Source organism: Triplophysa rosa, linkage group LG11 (assembly GCF_024868665.1).
Source record: "Triplophysa rosa linkage group LG11, Trosa_1v2, whole genome shotgun sequence".
Taxonomy (NCBI): Eukaryota; Metazoa; Chordata; class Actinopteri; order Cypriniformes; family Nemacheilidae; genus Triplophysa; species Triplophysa rosa.
In genome coordinates this window covers 5,111,323-5,128,373 of record NC_079900.1, presented here as the reverse complement: position 1 = coordinate 5,128,373, position 17,051 = coordinate 5,111,323, and the positions used below count along the sequence as shown (strand labels likewise).

The following is a 17,051-nucleotide window of genomic DNA, read 5'->3' as shown; positions in this document are numbered from 1 at the left end:
GCCTGACTAGAAATTTAAGGGCATCATTGTGGGGAGTCGAATCCAGCTAAAATAAATGAATGAAAATAAAACAAGCTATTCGTTTCAAGCATATGACTGGCATGACATGTTAAAGAGTAAAACCCGTAGAGTGACATCCATTCGTTCTCTATAGACGGTTTCATTGGACGCACGCGCTAGCCCGAAGTTAACTTCTGGCCTGTGTTTGGTTATACTATAAAAATGTATTTTATATTTAATTCAAATTAATTTATACTAAGATTGTATTGTATATTCGTTGTATTAAATTCAATTAAAACGACCAGCTATTGATTCTTTGCGGAGGTCTACCGGAAAATTATTTTGTACCACGTAACATTTGTTTATGTTGTTGCCACTGAAACCGTCTTTACAGATTTTCCCTATATGTGGGATCACAGGGATGCCGGAGCCTAGTGTGACATGCTGTAAATATAAACTGTACTACACTGTAAAACTTTGCTGTAGTTTTGCAGCAGGTTTGCCAGTAACTTACTGTAGATTTAATTGCTTTCCTGTTAGTACTGTTTTCAATTTGAGTTCAACTTTGACTTTTGAGATTCAAAATGAGCATTAGCACAGCAGCACTGCAAAAAATGACATTCTTCCTAAGCATTTTTCTCTTGTTTTTTAGTAAACTTCTGAAACTTCTTAAATTATGATACATTTACATAACAAGAAAAGTGACCTAAGATATTTTGACTTGTTTCATGAAAGAAAATATAAGAAATACGTATAGGGATGCACCGATATGTACATTTTAGCCGATGACGATAACCGATAATCCTTTAACCGTGGAAGCCGGTAACCGATATATTGGCCGATATGCAGTACATTTTAATATAAGACTAAAACAAAAGGCAAAAAGTGGACAACTGCTTTTATTTAAAAACATTCACTGCCGAAAACAAGGTAACCATTAGTTTTCTTTTTCCCCCTGAAAATCCTGTACCAAGCCTACTTTACACTAGTTAATGGTTCTTTAACCTTTAAACTGTTCCGGTATATTTTTTATTTAATAAACAAACTATAGATGTTTTTCAAGAGCAACCCAGAAAAATGTTCTTAATAGTCACAAGTCTAACAGGTCTCAAGACAGAAAGCATTCAGACAGCAGTCTGGTTCAAGCAATATGCTTTTGTTCCTATAATTTACACATGCATAAATACTGTATCTACATCAACAATGTTTTGCTAATAGCAGTAAGTGAATGATCACGACAGAAAGACACACTGTAAAAAATGATTCTGTGTCGTAGTAGATTTCATGAAATTAATTGAGTAAACTTGACTTAATACAATTGTGTCCTTGTTTTTTTAACCAAAATTTAAGTTAAAATTATAGAAATATCTTGGAATTCTAAATGCACAAATAATTGAGTGAATTCAACTTAATTTTATCATGTTCAACCCACTTAAAATTGTATAAAGGATCTTTATTTAATTATTTTGTGGTGGAACTACATGAATTATTTAAGTTAATTTCCCTAACTGAGCAGTGAATTTAGAGTTCCCAGCATGCTCTGCATGCGACAGCATTAGGAGAGTCATCTTTGTGAAAAAGTGCTATTTTATGTGCTTTAGAATAAAATGAAAGACTTGATAGTGTTTATTATTCAGTTGTCTTTAAGATTTAGAAGATATTCTGTTTGTATTTCTGAGTTTCGTGGTTACCATCTTTCAGAAGAGTGGTGCTTGTGCTTAGGTTGTGGGAGAGCTCAAGCTGTTTGTTTTTTCACTCAGTGAACAGTAATGCTGCTAATGTCAGTACTGAGTCAACTCTCAGCTTACTTGTACATCATATATGTTATGAACAATAATAAATGTTAAACTGAAGTTAAAAAAGATCAAGAAGTTATCTCCAATGCTCAAATTAGTATTTCTTCTTGATTTTTTAAAGTTTATCATGTGACGTGCTTAAATATTTTAGGTAATTTTACTTGATTTATTCGTGGAATATTGCGTTAAAAATATGCTTTAAAGTACTTAAAAATATTTTGTGTAATACTGTTACCTTAATTTTTTAAAGTAAATAGCTGTGTCATTTTTTACAGGGCAGTACTGTACTGGATTTTAACTGTGAGCAGTATGCAGCTGAAGAAGTTAAACCAGAGGAAATTATTTATGATTTATCGGCTACAATATATCGGCCTACATTTTATAATCGGCCGATAACGATAACATTAAAAATATCCATTTATCGGCCGATACGGATATGGCTGATAATTTATCGTGCATCCCTAAATAGGTAAGTTTCTGTTTAAAACAAAATTGTAAATTAAATCTACAGTAAGTTACTGGCATACGTGCTGCAAAACTACAGCAAAAAGTTTTACAGTGTATATTTAAAAATATGTAGTTTAAACAACATATTTCTAAATCATGATGTCATGCAAGACATGCATGTATTTTATGTCTTCCTATTAAATACATGGAAATGTTGGTACACTGTGCATGAACAGTGCATGATCAAGTGACAAAACTGTATTAGTAAAAAATAAAACTAACCTGAAAGTGATCAAAAATGGTAAACCTTAAAAAGTAATTCATTTACATTTATTACATTTATAGAAAAATGAATTTTCTGTCAATATTTACTCACCCTCTTGTCATTTCAAACCTGTATGGCTTTCTTACCTCAGCAGAACACAAAAGACGATATTTTGAAGAATGCTGGTAACCAGTACCCATTCACAACTTTTGAATGGACACAAAACCAATGCAATCCAAAATAAGTCAATGGGTACCGCTGTTGTTCGGTAAACAACGTTCTTTATCTTTGGTAAACAACGTTCTTTATCTTCTTTTGTGTTGAGCAGAAGAAAGAAAGTCATACGGGTTTGAAATGACAAGAGGGACAAGAGAATCATTTTCGGGTGAACTATGCCTTCAAAAATCCATATGTTAACAAAAAAGTTATTTGTCAATGATCCATATTCACTCTGATTTTATTGTACAATTTGCATTTTAACACCACATTTTTATTCTTGACCATCACAGACCACAGAGAACTGGTCCAGGATCAGTGCCTGGGACATTGTTTAAAGATCTCTATTAACCCAAAGTTCATCTTTCCTCCCTGACACATTCCTCACTCACTGTCAAGCCTCCTAACACAACAAGCAGATTTTATTGTTTTTTGGTATGTTTCTGCGTGAAGGTGGATTTGTTCCGGGCTGTTTAACTGTAATAACATCTGAAGGCGGCAGATTACAATGGAATTGAAAGTGTAATGCAGGGTCAGCGATCCATTTTACCTGACACATTCAGCTATAGACTTCACACAGTAGCCTATATCTGATATAGCATCACTGTTAAAGGTCAACTCCGGTTGTGTTATGGTGTCGTGTGTATTGGTGTGTATCCAAATATCTTCTTTTGCGTTCCTCAGAAATCTATGAATTGGTCCATAATTTACCCAACCATGGGTTGAAATCCAGCATTTTTAGCATGTACTTAATAAACAATAGTAATTGTGACGTTTTCCTTGTTAAGCACCACTAAATAGACAGCAATTGAGCTGTGACTCTATTAACAAGATGTAAAAGACGCCACGCTCCATTAATATAGCAGCTGTTTTTAATCCATGTGTCTGGTTTCACTTTAACCAGTGATTTCTGGTCTCCCGTGCCAACTGTTACACGTACGTGTGCAAAAACTTGCCTTTGGAAACATGACATAAATGACACATACGCAATAAACTGCTGCAGTGCAAGGTGTGTGCTTTTTCTGTTTTGGGATAGCATTTGCTAGAGGACATTTTTGTGGACATGGTGTGCTTGCACTCAGAATACAAATACAAATACAAGCACGTGTTTCGCTGACACAAACACCTGAACGCCAACCGGGGTCATTTCCCACCAGATTCTCAAAGGAATTAGCCAGATTGACAGAACATGTGGCCACGAGAATACGTTGATGGAGAAATGTCCAATTTTCCCAGCATGCCCTTGGATCAAACTTGCAAGCTCCACGTTTTTGTTTGTTCTACATGTTTAGATGTTTAATGGTTTTCATGTAATCGTAATACCTTGTGCGTATTTACATCGTGCTTATAACCTCTATCTGTATTACTGTAACTGTATTTCAAATAAGCATTTTTGTTTTCTATGATCACAAAATAAATTCTTGTTTTTATATTGTAATACCAAACATTAGTTTTTATGGAAGAGTGCTGAATTTAAAATGTGAATACAATTTTTTTGTGTCACAATGTACACTGAGGATGAGACGTGTGTGTGTGTGTGTGTGTGTGTGTGTGTGTGCGTGCGTGCGTGTGTGTGTGTGAAGTCAGTTTAAAGTCATTTAACCATTTCATTAAGCTGATCAGCTTTGGGTGACACATAATGTAACAGCATGCTGATGCTGCATTGTCAGATAGCTGCTCCTGAATGTGATGCCATCAGGTACCAAACAACTCAAACGTCTTAAAGCGACAGTTCACCCAAAAAATGAAAAGTCTGTCATCATGTACTCATCCTTGCAAAACGATGTGACTTTCTTTCTTCAGTGGACAACAACATGATATTTTAGGCAGAATTGGTTGGCTTGCCCTTTATCATACAATGAAAGTATGTGACCGAGAATTGTGGATCTCCCAAAAAGAATTAAGAAGTCTTTTCAACATCCAATCAGTTCCTGATACATACATTCCTTTTACACCCTTTGACCCACATTAATTGTAAACCATTGTTTAAACTTGTCACAATCCACCGTCTGCCCTCACTTACCACTGGACTACACTTCCCATAATCCTTTGCACCCGTCTCACCTGATCCCCATCATTTGCACATTATTAGTTTATCCACGTCACCTGTTTATGCCTCATTATCTGTGTTATATAAGTTCTCTTCTTTGATTGTTTCATTGTCCAGTATTGAATGTTTTGGTGTTGTGTTTTCCCTGAGTTCGTCTTGGATTAAAGATATCCTTCTGATTACCTGCTCGCTTTGTCTGTTCCCTGCGCAAACCGTGACAGAATACTGGACCTAATAATTCAAGATGCCAATGCTGCCACCAGGACTAGCCGATGTCCTCAAGGCAGACATGGCAATAAGTGAGATGCGACAGGCTGGATGACCTCTTGAAAGGTACGCGGAGGAATTTGTGGAGTTGAGCTATCGGGTGAGTTGGAACGATCCTTTTTTGAATAATATATTTCTGACTGGTCTGGATGATGATCTGCTCGCCCTTCTCGTGCTCCCCTTTGCGGAAGATTCCTCGGTGGGGGACTTCATTAACCAGGTCCTCCAAGTGATGGGCTCAAACTTCCGCGTTGGGGATGCCGAGGAGGACTTGAGCGGTCGTCATCCAGAACCAGTGGAGAGAGGGGGATCAGCTCCGACTCGCTCGATATCCGCTCCGCACTCCTCCGCAAAACCTCATCGCCATAGAAAACTGTGAGGACGCCGCCACGCCTCTCCAGCCAGTTCCGAGCCGATCCAGCCCGACTTCCAAGCCAGTTCCGTGCCGGTCCCGCCCATCTTCCAAGCCTGTTCCGAGCCGATCCCGCCCGGCTTCCAAGTCGGTTCCGAGCCGGTCCCGCCCTGCCTTCAAAAACCGCCAGAGCCCTCTAAAGAGGAGAATCTACTGGACTCGTGGGTAGATTGGGAAGCACCTTGCTTAGTGCCTGTTTGCCCTGCTACCTCTACGGAGGTAGTTTCTCTACCACTGGTGCTTCCGATTCTGGAAGTCGCGTTATGGTGTGTCTGGGCCGCATACATATCCCTAGAAACCACAAGAAGACCGGAACTCCCACCCACCCTACCTCTCCAACCTCCTCGTCCCAAGCCAACAGCACCACGGCAGCAACTACATCCTGGCAGCCCCTCGTCTCACCCTCAGCCATCCATTGGTGGTGAGGGATTGCCATGGGTCTACCAGTCAGCATCAGCTGCATGACAGAAGGATCCTCAGTCTCTGTCCTCAGCCTCTGAACCCCAGACTCCACCTCGGCCCATCGACCCCGTGACGTCCCCTCAGCCTCATCCTCCCTCGTCTGCATCATCGTCCGGTCATCCACTGGCTCGGCCTGGCTCCCTCCTCTCTCCGGATCCATCTGGGTCGGTCAGCGAGCTGCCTTCGCCGAAGGACTCTGCCCCTCCTGCTACGCCTCGTCGCTCCGTCCCTTCAGCTCTGTTGGCCTTCTCCCTCCCTTCGACTACTCCTTGGTCATCAGTCGCTCTGGTCTCGCCGCGGACTCCCAGGTCTCCGCCTCGGTCGAGTGCGACTTCGGTTCCGCCTGGTCCTGCCTCTTCTCCTCCACAGCACCGTCCTCCATCGGCTCCTTCGGCGATCACCATCAGGGTAGTGGTCTGGATTCCCGCTGGTTCCTCCTGCTCTGGTCCCCTTCTGTCTCCGCCCTGGTTCCTTCTCCCGTCTACACCCCCTTGGTTCTTCTGTCTGCCTGTCCTCACCTGTCTTCCACCAAGCTCCGTCCTCCTCCTGAACCCCCACCTGCCCTCCTCTGTTGGATCTGTTACGGCGCGAGGTCGCGCCTTTTCGGGAGGGGGCGTACTGTCACAATCCACCGTCTGCCCTCATTTACCACTGGACTACACTTCCCATAATCCTTTGCACCCGTCTCACCTGATCCCCATCATTTGCACATTATTAGTTTATCCATGTCACCTGTTTATGCCTCATTATCTGTGTTATACAAGTTCTCTTCTTTGGTTGTTTCATTGTCCAGTATTGAATGTTTTGGTGTTGTGTTTTCCCTGAGTTCGTCTTGGATTAAAGATATCCTTCTGATTACCTGCTCATTTTGTCTGTTCCCTGCGCAAACCGCGACAAAACTGACTAAAATGAAAATATTGAGAAGCATTAATTGTCATTGTATAAACTCAAAGGTAACACTTTACCATAAGGTTGTATTTGTTAACATTGGTAAATGCATTAACTCAGTGGTTCTCAAACTTTTTCGTTGTAAGGCCCGCTTTGTGTAGACTGCATCGCTTTGCGGACCCCCAAATAAAGACTTATCATCTTAAATTTAACATTTTTATTTAAACAAAAACATATTCGGTTATACAAACATCAATTCTTTTGTCTGGTGGTCTTATTTTTCTGATGTTTGATTGCATAAAATCTATGATCAATTTCTATATTTCATAAAATGCCACAAAATCTGTGGCCCCCTGGATCCATCTCGGGGCCCCCCAAGGGGCCACGGCCCCCAGTTTGAGAACTACTGCTAACATGAACTAACAATGAGCAATATAGTTTTTCATCATGTACAGCATTAATCCTCGTTAATGTTAATACAGTTACTCATGTTATTCACAGATACAATTTTTAGTAAATGTTGGAAATAACACAAACTTAGGTATTAGAAGTATTGTTCATTGTATGTCCATGTAAGCTAATCCATTGTCTAATTGTTAACAAATTCAACCTTATTGTAAAGTTTTACCATATCAAATTTCTTCCAACACATCCACCTTTTGTGTTTCACAGAACAAAGAAAGTCACCGCCGGCAGGAATGCCGCTACTGCCCCCGGTACTAAATTGTGCCATCACCGTCGTCTTTACGTCTACAAGTTTCTCATCCGTGCGCCTGCTTTGTGTGCATCTATTTGCAGTACGTGTGTGATTTGTGTGTGTTTGTGTTGGATGTGTTTCGTGCTGAAAAGAGATTAAGATAGCGTCTGTTAAGAAATCTCTGTTGATTTGACCTGTTTGCTTTAGTTGTCCCACTACGGAAAATCAGGTTCAACAACAAAACATCGTTTCCAAAAGATTTTACATTTGAACACATTTGAATGGTGTTCTCACATTCAAGAGTCAACACCTCAAACAGTGCAGGATTAATTCGGGAAATTAAACACTTAGATGTTAGAAAAGCCCATGAAACAAAGTAGGCTATACACAATTTTAGTACGAGCATCACTACAAATACATAAATGAGCCAAGAAACAGAAAGCGAGTGTGTGCGAGTTCTCAAATGCCCATGTGTGCTTCTGTGCGTGTGTGCGCGCGTGTGTGTGTGTGCGCGCGCGTGTGTGTGTGTGTGTGTGTGTGTGTGTGTGTGTGTGTGTGTGTGTGTGTGTGTGTGTGTGTGTGTGTGTGTGTGTGCGCATGTACGTCCACCCTGTTGTGAGATGGAAGTCATTGCCGTGCGGAGCCAGCAAACCCTGCGATCAATGCATCTGTTCTCTGCTTACATAGAATATGGCCATGACAGAGCTGACCATCCTCCTGCCTTATTTACAAGAAAACACAACACTCAAAATCGATATCAAAACGATACAATAATACCTCGGTTTAATGGCTGCGATGCAATATTTATTGCGGTATTTAAAAAGACCAATGAGGACTTGGAAAAAAGTGCCATAAGTGTTTAATAAACAATTATTGAACGTTGTAATGACGTACAAATGAACCATGTCATATCCTTTCCTCTTTTCTTTATCCTCATAACTGTTGCTTTGAGGTATGAGGTATAGTATGAGAAAGGACAAAAAAACTCCCTCTTAATAAAAAGACTGCACCAGCTGGACCTTGACAGAGGTAATATCTATTATATTGTTTACCGTTCTCTATGTTAAAGTCCCGGGAGACCTATCCTTTCATACAGTCATGTGACCACGATAATATTGAGACAATTTTGCTATTGCCATACCATGAAATTGATAATATTGTTACATGCCTACAACACACACTTGACTATTGATCAAACCTAGGCAGCAAAATTTCAGAGACTAAGAGGTTGGGATCCCTTGACTCAAGCCTGTAATAACCACCATGAAGCAACCTGTGCAAAAATAATTGTACGTTTTGCAGAAGCAAACCGTACTCACATTGTAAAAAAATGACAGTAAATGGTTTGTAAATGGTCGGCATAAATAACAAAACAAATTTTTACACGAAGACCATAATAAAATCATCATTAACTCGTATAACCGAGAACGTAGAGCGATACAGTACTCTTGACGTACTTGACCTACACTTCTGAAGTGTGCACTGCGTCCTTCATACTCAAGCAATACTGATTCTACTGCAAGCTGTCACACAACCATCCACAACATAAAAATGTTAAAAACATTACCACATAAAATATAACAAGCATTGGGAATACGCTGAGGGCGAAGAGATTTCTTATTATATAGTAATATCATAAAGAAGGTTCAAACTCGGACTGTTATAATTCTTCTAACAGGTAAAGTAATTTGATGACATTGCTCTGAAGGAGAGCGAGGACGCAAGGGCAATCAGGTCATTTTACAAAATACTTCAATTTTACAGATAAACTACCACAATTTATATCCGTGCACATGCCACATATTCCAAAAAGCAATATATATCAAAATAAATCATTGTTGCTTTCATTTATTTTTTAATGTAATGATTCCATCCAGAAAAATATCTGGACATGATTGAAAACTGAAGATGGGCGTCTTTTTAATTTCGCATGTGTCACTGACCCCATGAGGTCTCGCAGCCACTTTCCAATATATTTTCCCTTTCTCCCGTCCCATGCATCTCCTCCTAATATTCTCTCTCTGTCCGTGATGTACCTGGTTCTCCTCTGTATGTAAGTGGCACATTATCCCAGCGTCAGCGGGACATATCCCAAATGCGTCAGTATGTGCTCGGTAATAACACCTCCCAGCAGTAATTACCGAAAGCCGTCATCGCTTTCCTTCCAAGATATCTCAGGGGAATTCAATTCCTGTCGCTTTAACATTCCAGCACGATGACTTCAACGGAGACGCTCTCCTTGTCTGCAGTGTGCCGTGATTGATCTTTCCTCGTGGTGGCTGCGAGTCACAAAGCTAAAGACATCAAAACCCGTTTTCTATCCTAAAGGTTTGAGTTTGAGTACTTTGCGAACAAACGCCCCGCTCAGGCTATTTCAACAAGCATCCAACCTGTAGGTCCGCAGACTCGAGCAGATGAAACAGCTGCATCGCAGCCAAACACAGCGAGGTACTTTCAGAATGATTCACGCACGCACGGACACACTTGACATTCATTTCACACTGCACCTGACTCACATAGCAACACGATTCTCAAATAAATCCTCTCTTAACACCACGCACTAACAGGTGCTAAACTTTAAACATCCCATTTAAACTCGTGCACATGCACGCGTGCCGTGAAGGTGATCATTTACCTGCTTCGGCAAACCACATGCAGCCCGGACTTCCCACAGCACATTTCTCCTCCGTGACTCGTCCTGGTTTTTTTCCCGGTCCCCTGTCCCCCCCCACTCTCTCTCTCTCTCTCTCTTTCCTTTGCTCTCGGCTCCTGTTTGAGTCTATTTCAGTGTAGACAGAAGATCCCACTGTGACGGTGGCATGGTCTCTAGCAGTTTGGCAGAAGGTCACATCATCGTCCGTGAGCTGGAGGGAGGGAGAGGCAAGGAGGCTCGTGCGGAAAGACGGAGGGAAAGAAGCGGGTTGGTGCCAGAGGAGAACGGTTATCCACAACTGTCCTGTCGAGAAGTATGAAGCGTCCTTGTCCGGGAAGGTCACTGGCTATGTGCGTCTTGGCTCTCATTGGATGCGAGTTCCAAAATCTGTCAAAATATAATTGGTGTTCAAATTCAATTCTGCAAGAGCAAATGAAAAAGGATCACCATAGTGAACACAATTTAGATGTAAGATAAAAAAATTCTCATGTCAAAAAGAACCCTTTATGATAACACCAGCAAATCTTTGTTCAGTCATATTTAAAAAACATGTTCACTTTTGATTTACCTTCTTTACATCTTCCCATCTCACGCACTCTTCGCCCCAATAAAAGATGCCACCGGTTTTCCGCACACTGGCACCGGAGTATTGAACGCTGCCTGTACGAACAGGTGGCTGGGGCCGGCAGGCGGAGCTTCTTGTTTTAGTTGCAGATTCCCAGCCAGCAGATATTTTTGCCTCCGTTTTCCCCTTGAGCTTCAGGTTGTAGTATTGTGTACTAAACTGCTTTTTTATAATTGATTCTCGACATCCAATAAAGCTGTGAAGTGATGTTCCAGTCCGATCGCAGTCGTTCGCCGACCTCTGATGGTTTGCTGGGGTTACATGTTCGTGCAGATGTGCTTCTCAGATTAGTGTAGTTGTAATCCTGGTTTCTTCTGCACTCATTTCAGAGGCAGGACGTGTGCGCTGTAATCATTATGTGGTAAGGATTTATTCAAACTCTCTCTCTCTCTTACGCTCTCGCTCTACCACCCACCCTCCCGATTCTATATTCCTCCACTGTCTTAACTCTTCTTAACAGATGGCTTGTATGATTGTCAGGAATTCTTATACATTGAAGTCCAAATACAATACACCAATGTGCAAGACTGATTGGAGAATGAAATGCTTCGGCATTACAAATGGCACTTTATAATCATATTTACAATAATATGTTTGTGTGCACGGAATAAAGTCGGCTAATACAACCATCAGCTGAGAAATCTGTAGTCTAATGCAAGCATGCGATGAGAACAGGCAGTGTGGAGATTTAAATGCAGTAGTATTATGAGTATGAAATACCTAATAGGCTCTCAAATAGAGAAAATTATATGGTTAAAAATTATGCAAATACTCGCACACATACACTAACACAACATACATGAATAAAATGAAATAAAACGGTCTGAAACACAAGCATTGGTTTATCAAAGATGGGCTTTTAAAGGCATAATTCACCAAAAATACATTTATATATTTTTATATATATTTTTCATTATATATAATTACAAACTTGTGTTATTATTTACTCACCGTCAGGATGTTCTGAACCAACTTGAACCAACAAAAGATGTTAAATGTTAGTGACTGACAGGCTCAGTCACCGTTCACCATTCTTTACGGTTTCTTTTTTTTATTTCTTTATTGTACTTCTTATTATTTAATTCATAACAGTAAAGTGTCACTTAAAGGAACAGTTCACACAAAAAGGAAAACTCTGTCTTCATTTACTCACCCTTAAAGTGACAATTCTGTCATCATTTACTTGTCATTTCAAACCTGTATAAATTTCTTTGTTCTGTTAAACACACAGAAAGATATTTGCAAGAATGCCAGTAACCAAACAGATCTCATCCTCCATTGACTCCCATAGCATTTATTTTCCCTATTATGCCAGTAAATGGGGGATGAGAAAGTCTCAGAGGCCTTGAAACTAACATGACTTGGAAATACGACAATGGTAGTCAAAAGTGCTCCAGGACTTTTTGCTTTCCTACATTCTTCAAAATATCTTCTTTTGTGCTCAACAGAACAAAGAAATGTATAAAGTAATTTTTCTATGGTAGTCAATGGTGGCCAAGAACTGTTTGGCCACTGACATTCTTCCAAATATCTTCCTTTGCGTTCAGCAGAACAAATTTATACAGGCTTGGAACACCCTGAGGGTGAGTAAATAATGACAGAATTGTCATCCCTTTAAGTTGTCCCAAATCTATATACAGTAAATGTCTTTGTTCTGATGAACACAGAGAAAGATATTTGGAAGAATGCCTGTAACCAAACAGTTCTTGGCCACCATTGACTACCATAGAAAAATTACTTTATACATTTCTTTGTTCCGTTGAGCACAAAAGAAGATATTTTGAAGAATGTAGGAAAGCAAAAAGTCCTGGAGCACTTTTGACTACCATTGTCATATTTCCAAGTCATGTTAGTTTCAAGGCCTCTGAGACTTCTAATAATGGCGTTTATGCAAACATCACTATTACTATTGCCTAATACATATAGGTTCTGGGACTGTTCTGTTTTAGTATAACAGGTCAACGTTAGGTGTAGCATTGGGCTTGTATGCCATTCTTATCAAACTATATTTTCCACTGATCCAAATGAAAAGTTACAGTTAGGGTTTAGGTTAGGATGTTTCTTTAACAGGAATGCTGTGCCATGACCAACAAAAGATGTTAATCCATGAACACATTTTAATTAGCAAACTCACAGTCACCGTGGTCAGACGTCAGCGCTGATTGTGGCTGTTAGCACGTCAGCGGTACCTGTTGGAGATGGATAGAGGAGCGACAGCAGAAGGAGCACAGGAAGTCTCACAGGTGGCCACGGGCGGAGGAGGACACACGTCAGGGTGAGAGAGAGATAGATGGACATATGCTCTCTCTCCACGAGTTGGCCGTACCATTTCACACGCTAGAAGGCCGCACGGGCCGATCTGAACAACAGGAGAGAGATTTAAGAGAGGAGAGGTATGGACCCTCGGTTCTGGCATGTGCGTTTGAAATCCTGACGCACCAGTATGCGTTCTCCTCTCTGCGTGTGAAGAGGTTGGTATTATTAGATACGAGGAAATGGGAGGAAAAGGGCCGAATTTGGCATGGCCTGGATCTCAAGGGAGTCTCCAAATATAGCCAGACGTCTCGGAGTATTGAACAACAACAGCAGCTCAGCTTACATCCCAAAACCTGCCTGACTGTTCCTTCTTTCTGATGTTCTCTTGTTCTTGCTCGAATGTCACTTGTGCCTTTGCTTTTACAGATTAAGTCATATAATAGCTAGTTCCGTTGAACACAAAAGAAGATATTTTGAAGAATGTGGGAAACTAAACAGTTCTGGGGCACTGTTGACTACCATAGTAGTTTTTTCTGTACTATGGAAGTCAATAGTGCCCAAAAACTGTTTGATTACAAACATTCTTCCAATTGTCTTTCCTAGTGTTTAGCAGAACAACGAACTTTACACAGCTTTAAAACAACTTGTGGGTGGGTAAAGGATGATAGAATTTTCATTTTGGGGTTAACTATCCCTTTAAACTTGTCTACTCCTGTTTAAAGTTTTTTACGCATAGTGCCCTTTATATTTAAGTGCCAATAGAAATGAAACCAGTTTTAATAATCAACACAGGTCCTTTTTACCTCACTCAATATCCCTAATGTGTCTTTAGTACTGTATGAATCTGCATGCGTTGCTTCATTACAAAACACAGTATTATGCTGCCCTCTAATGATGCTACATGGCAACAAACCGAAGTAGACATCTGGTCAACTTGCTGGTACAGCAAAATATAGTAATACAAATTAGACCTATATGTTCATTTGTTTGTTTTTGAATTCCTTAATTTCTTAATGTCATCATAAAAATGTTTTGGTGCAAACATGCAGCCGCAGAAAACTTAAAGGGACAGTTCACCCAAAAATGACAATTCTGTCATCATATACTCACACTCAAGTTGTTCCAAACCTGCATAAATCCCTTTAAGAGACCATTCCAAATTTATTTTCAGTTTTTCTGTGCATACTCTTTCTAGGTATGTTTACGAAAAATTTTCTTTTTCATTCTGTTAACTAGTGACAACATTTCTCTTAAATTTCAAATTTTGTATGTATTTGCAAAATTTAAGTTAACTTGTTAAAGTCCCCATGAAACGGAAGTTGCGAATGTGTTTACTTCCGTATTCTGACGCATTTCCGAGTGAAAACGGAATTTAGAATGAGAAAAAATTGTGGCCGTGGTTTGTTTGTTTTCACTGCAATTTGATTGATTAATGTATAAAAACAGCCCTTGCATTTTGAAATGGAACAGGGAGCAGAGCAGACTGACAGATGAAGGGAGGAGTTAACGGATGCTCTGCCCAGGCCGACTAACTTACGTCATTTAAGATGGACAGTCACTAGGACGGAAGTGAATTTTTAGATTTTAACAGAAGATTATGAGGGAACGTGAATTTTAAGAAGAGAATGGCCCACATTGGTAAGCTATTTCCAATAAACGCTGTAATGTTTCATTAAAAAAAAATGGATTTTTTTTATTTCACTGGGACTTTACATTTACATTTAATCATTTAGCAGACGCTTTTATCCAAAGTGACTTACAGATGAGGTAAACAATAGAAGCAATTGGAACAATAAGGACAACAAAAAGCATAAGTGCAGTAAAAACAGGTCTCCTATAGCCCACCACAGTATACAAAGATACGTTTTTTGTTGTTGTTGTTTCTTATAGAAAGGGTAGAAAATAAATAGAAGTCAGAACTGATCGGTCAGGTGCTGACGGAAGAGATGTGTTTTCAGCCGATTCTTAAATATGGCCACAGAATCTGCAGATCTTGTAGCAGCGGGCAGATCATTCCACAAATGTGGAACAGATCCAGAGAAGGTACGTGAGAGTGATTTTTTCCCTTTTTGGGATGGCACTACAAGATGTTGTTCATTTGCAGAGCGCAGGGATCTGGCGGGTACATAAATCTGTATTAGCGAGTGAAGATATGGGGGTGCCGAACCAGTGGTGGTCTTGTAGGCCAAGAGCAGAGCTTTGAATTTGATGGGAGCAAATATGAGCCAATGTAACCTAATGAAGAAAGGAGTGACGTGCGCTCTCTTCGGTTCATTGAAGAACCTTTAAGTTAGTTGTTAAGAAGTTAAGTTGTTGTTTTAGGATTACTTAAAAGTATTTTATGGTATAAGCCAATTGTTTACATCACTTTCATGCGTCTTTGCATGCTGTCAGTCTTCCACATTGCTGTTGGGTGACATTTCTGAGGTTTATTTAGTTAACTAGAATTAACACAAACATGCAGAAATGCAAAACTGGAGCGATCTCTTGACTTTTCCCCTCTATAGCTGTAGCTGTATTTTGTATTTCTATTTATGGGGGGTTTTCTCCAATAAAAAATGCCCTCTTTGTTCAGCAGGGCTGGACTGGGAAGAAAAATCGGCCCTGGCATTCTTAGGCCCCCACCGACTCTATCGACGGGGAGGGGGGGGGATGGGTGCATGCATAACGTGTCTTTTGCATTCGCGTTGCGTGCATTCGCATTTATAATAGGCCTACGTCCGTCTAAGCGGCCAACGCCTCCGTTCCGTCTGGTAAATATTCACTTAGATCAAGATGTGTAAGGTCGGAGCCAAGATGTCCTGACCAGAGACATTCTTCTCCTGAGAAACAAAGAACATTTCTCACACATTTGGTAACTTTCTCCAATCACCTACTGTATGCAGACTGAGTACAGCCCCAGGGATCACAAGACCCAATCACAGCCAAATTCCTAACTCTAAAGAATATTTCCATAATGCTTTGTTCTGGTTTGGTATTTAAGGGAGGTTGGCAAAAATATCAGGGAATGTGTAGCCAGATCTCCCGCACAAATTCCTGTGTGTCGTCTCTTGCCAGGTGTGCAACATTGAACTTCTCTTTGCTTTATTTCTTATGATTTTCTATTATTTGTTATTGAATTATATTGATTGCCATTGATTATTGAATTGAATCTTGAATTGGATTTTGAATTATGCTTCCCTTACCTGGCTAATAAATTGTTATGTTTGAATTCATTCTGTATTGTTCTGAGTTTATAAACTTTAATAGATCAACTTTTCAAAACATGCCCTTTGTGGTCTCAACATGAATCACGATAAGTAACAAACTGGAATCAAACCCCAAAGCTTTACACTGATTTATCTTATTTCACTAAATATTGTATTGAAACTGATCACAATTCTACGAAAACGTGCACCGTAAAACTTTGCTGTAGTTTTTGCAGCAGGTTTGCCAGTAATTTACAGTGACATAATTACTACTAAATATACTTTCCAATTAGTACTGTTTTCAATGACTTTAATCGAAATGAAAACACTTTGACTTTTGAGATTCAAAATGAGCAAGAAGAGACTGGCATTAGCACAGCAACACTGCAAAAAAATGACATTCTTCCTTAGCATTTTTCGCGTTTTCTGTAAAAATATTTCAAACTTCTTAAATTACGATACATTTACATAACAAAAAAAGTGACCCAATATATTTAGTCTTGTTTTATGAAAGAAAAATATATAAACTAGATAAGTTTATGCTTAAAACAAAATTGTACGTTAAATCTACAGTAAGTTACTGGCAAACCTGCTGCGAAATTACAGCAAAGTTTTACAGTGTGATGCTTCTCTGTAAATTAGTTATTTGAATAATATGTTCTTATATATGTCCATTTTTCTATTAGAAATGTTTAAATAGAATATACTTTTATGCTTCTCTGTCCCATCTTCGATTTATGACGTTGGTTGTTCTGTTTGTGAGATGCATTCAGAGCTGCTGTTTCAGTTCTCTGCAGAGATGTTTTCTCAGAAATCACTGTATATTACT

The 17,051-nt window shown here is 39.8% G+C and overlaps 1 protein-coding gene across 3 annotated transcripts in view; it reads right to left on the bottom strand.

Moving 5' to 3' along the window:
* Positions 1-11,132, bottom strand: part of grin2ca (glutamate receptor, ionotropic, N-methyl D-aspartate 2Ca) — a 59,062-nt gene extending 47,930 nt beyond the window's left edge. Inside the window, exons 1-2 of one of the 3 annotated variants that reach the window (XM_057345419.1) lie at positions 10,722-11,132; positions 10,136-10,540 (exon numbers count right to left, since the gene is read on the bottom strand). The gene's annotated coding sequence lies outside the window, so the exon portion shown is untranslated. The other 2 variants (XM_057345418.1, XM_057345420.1) reach the window with 2 other exon arrangements.
* Positions 11,133-17,051: the final 5,919 nt, after the last annotated feature.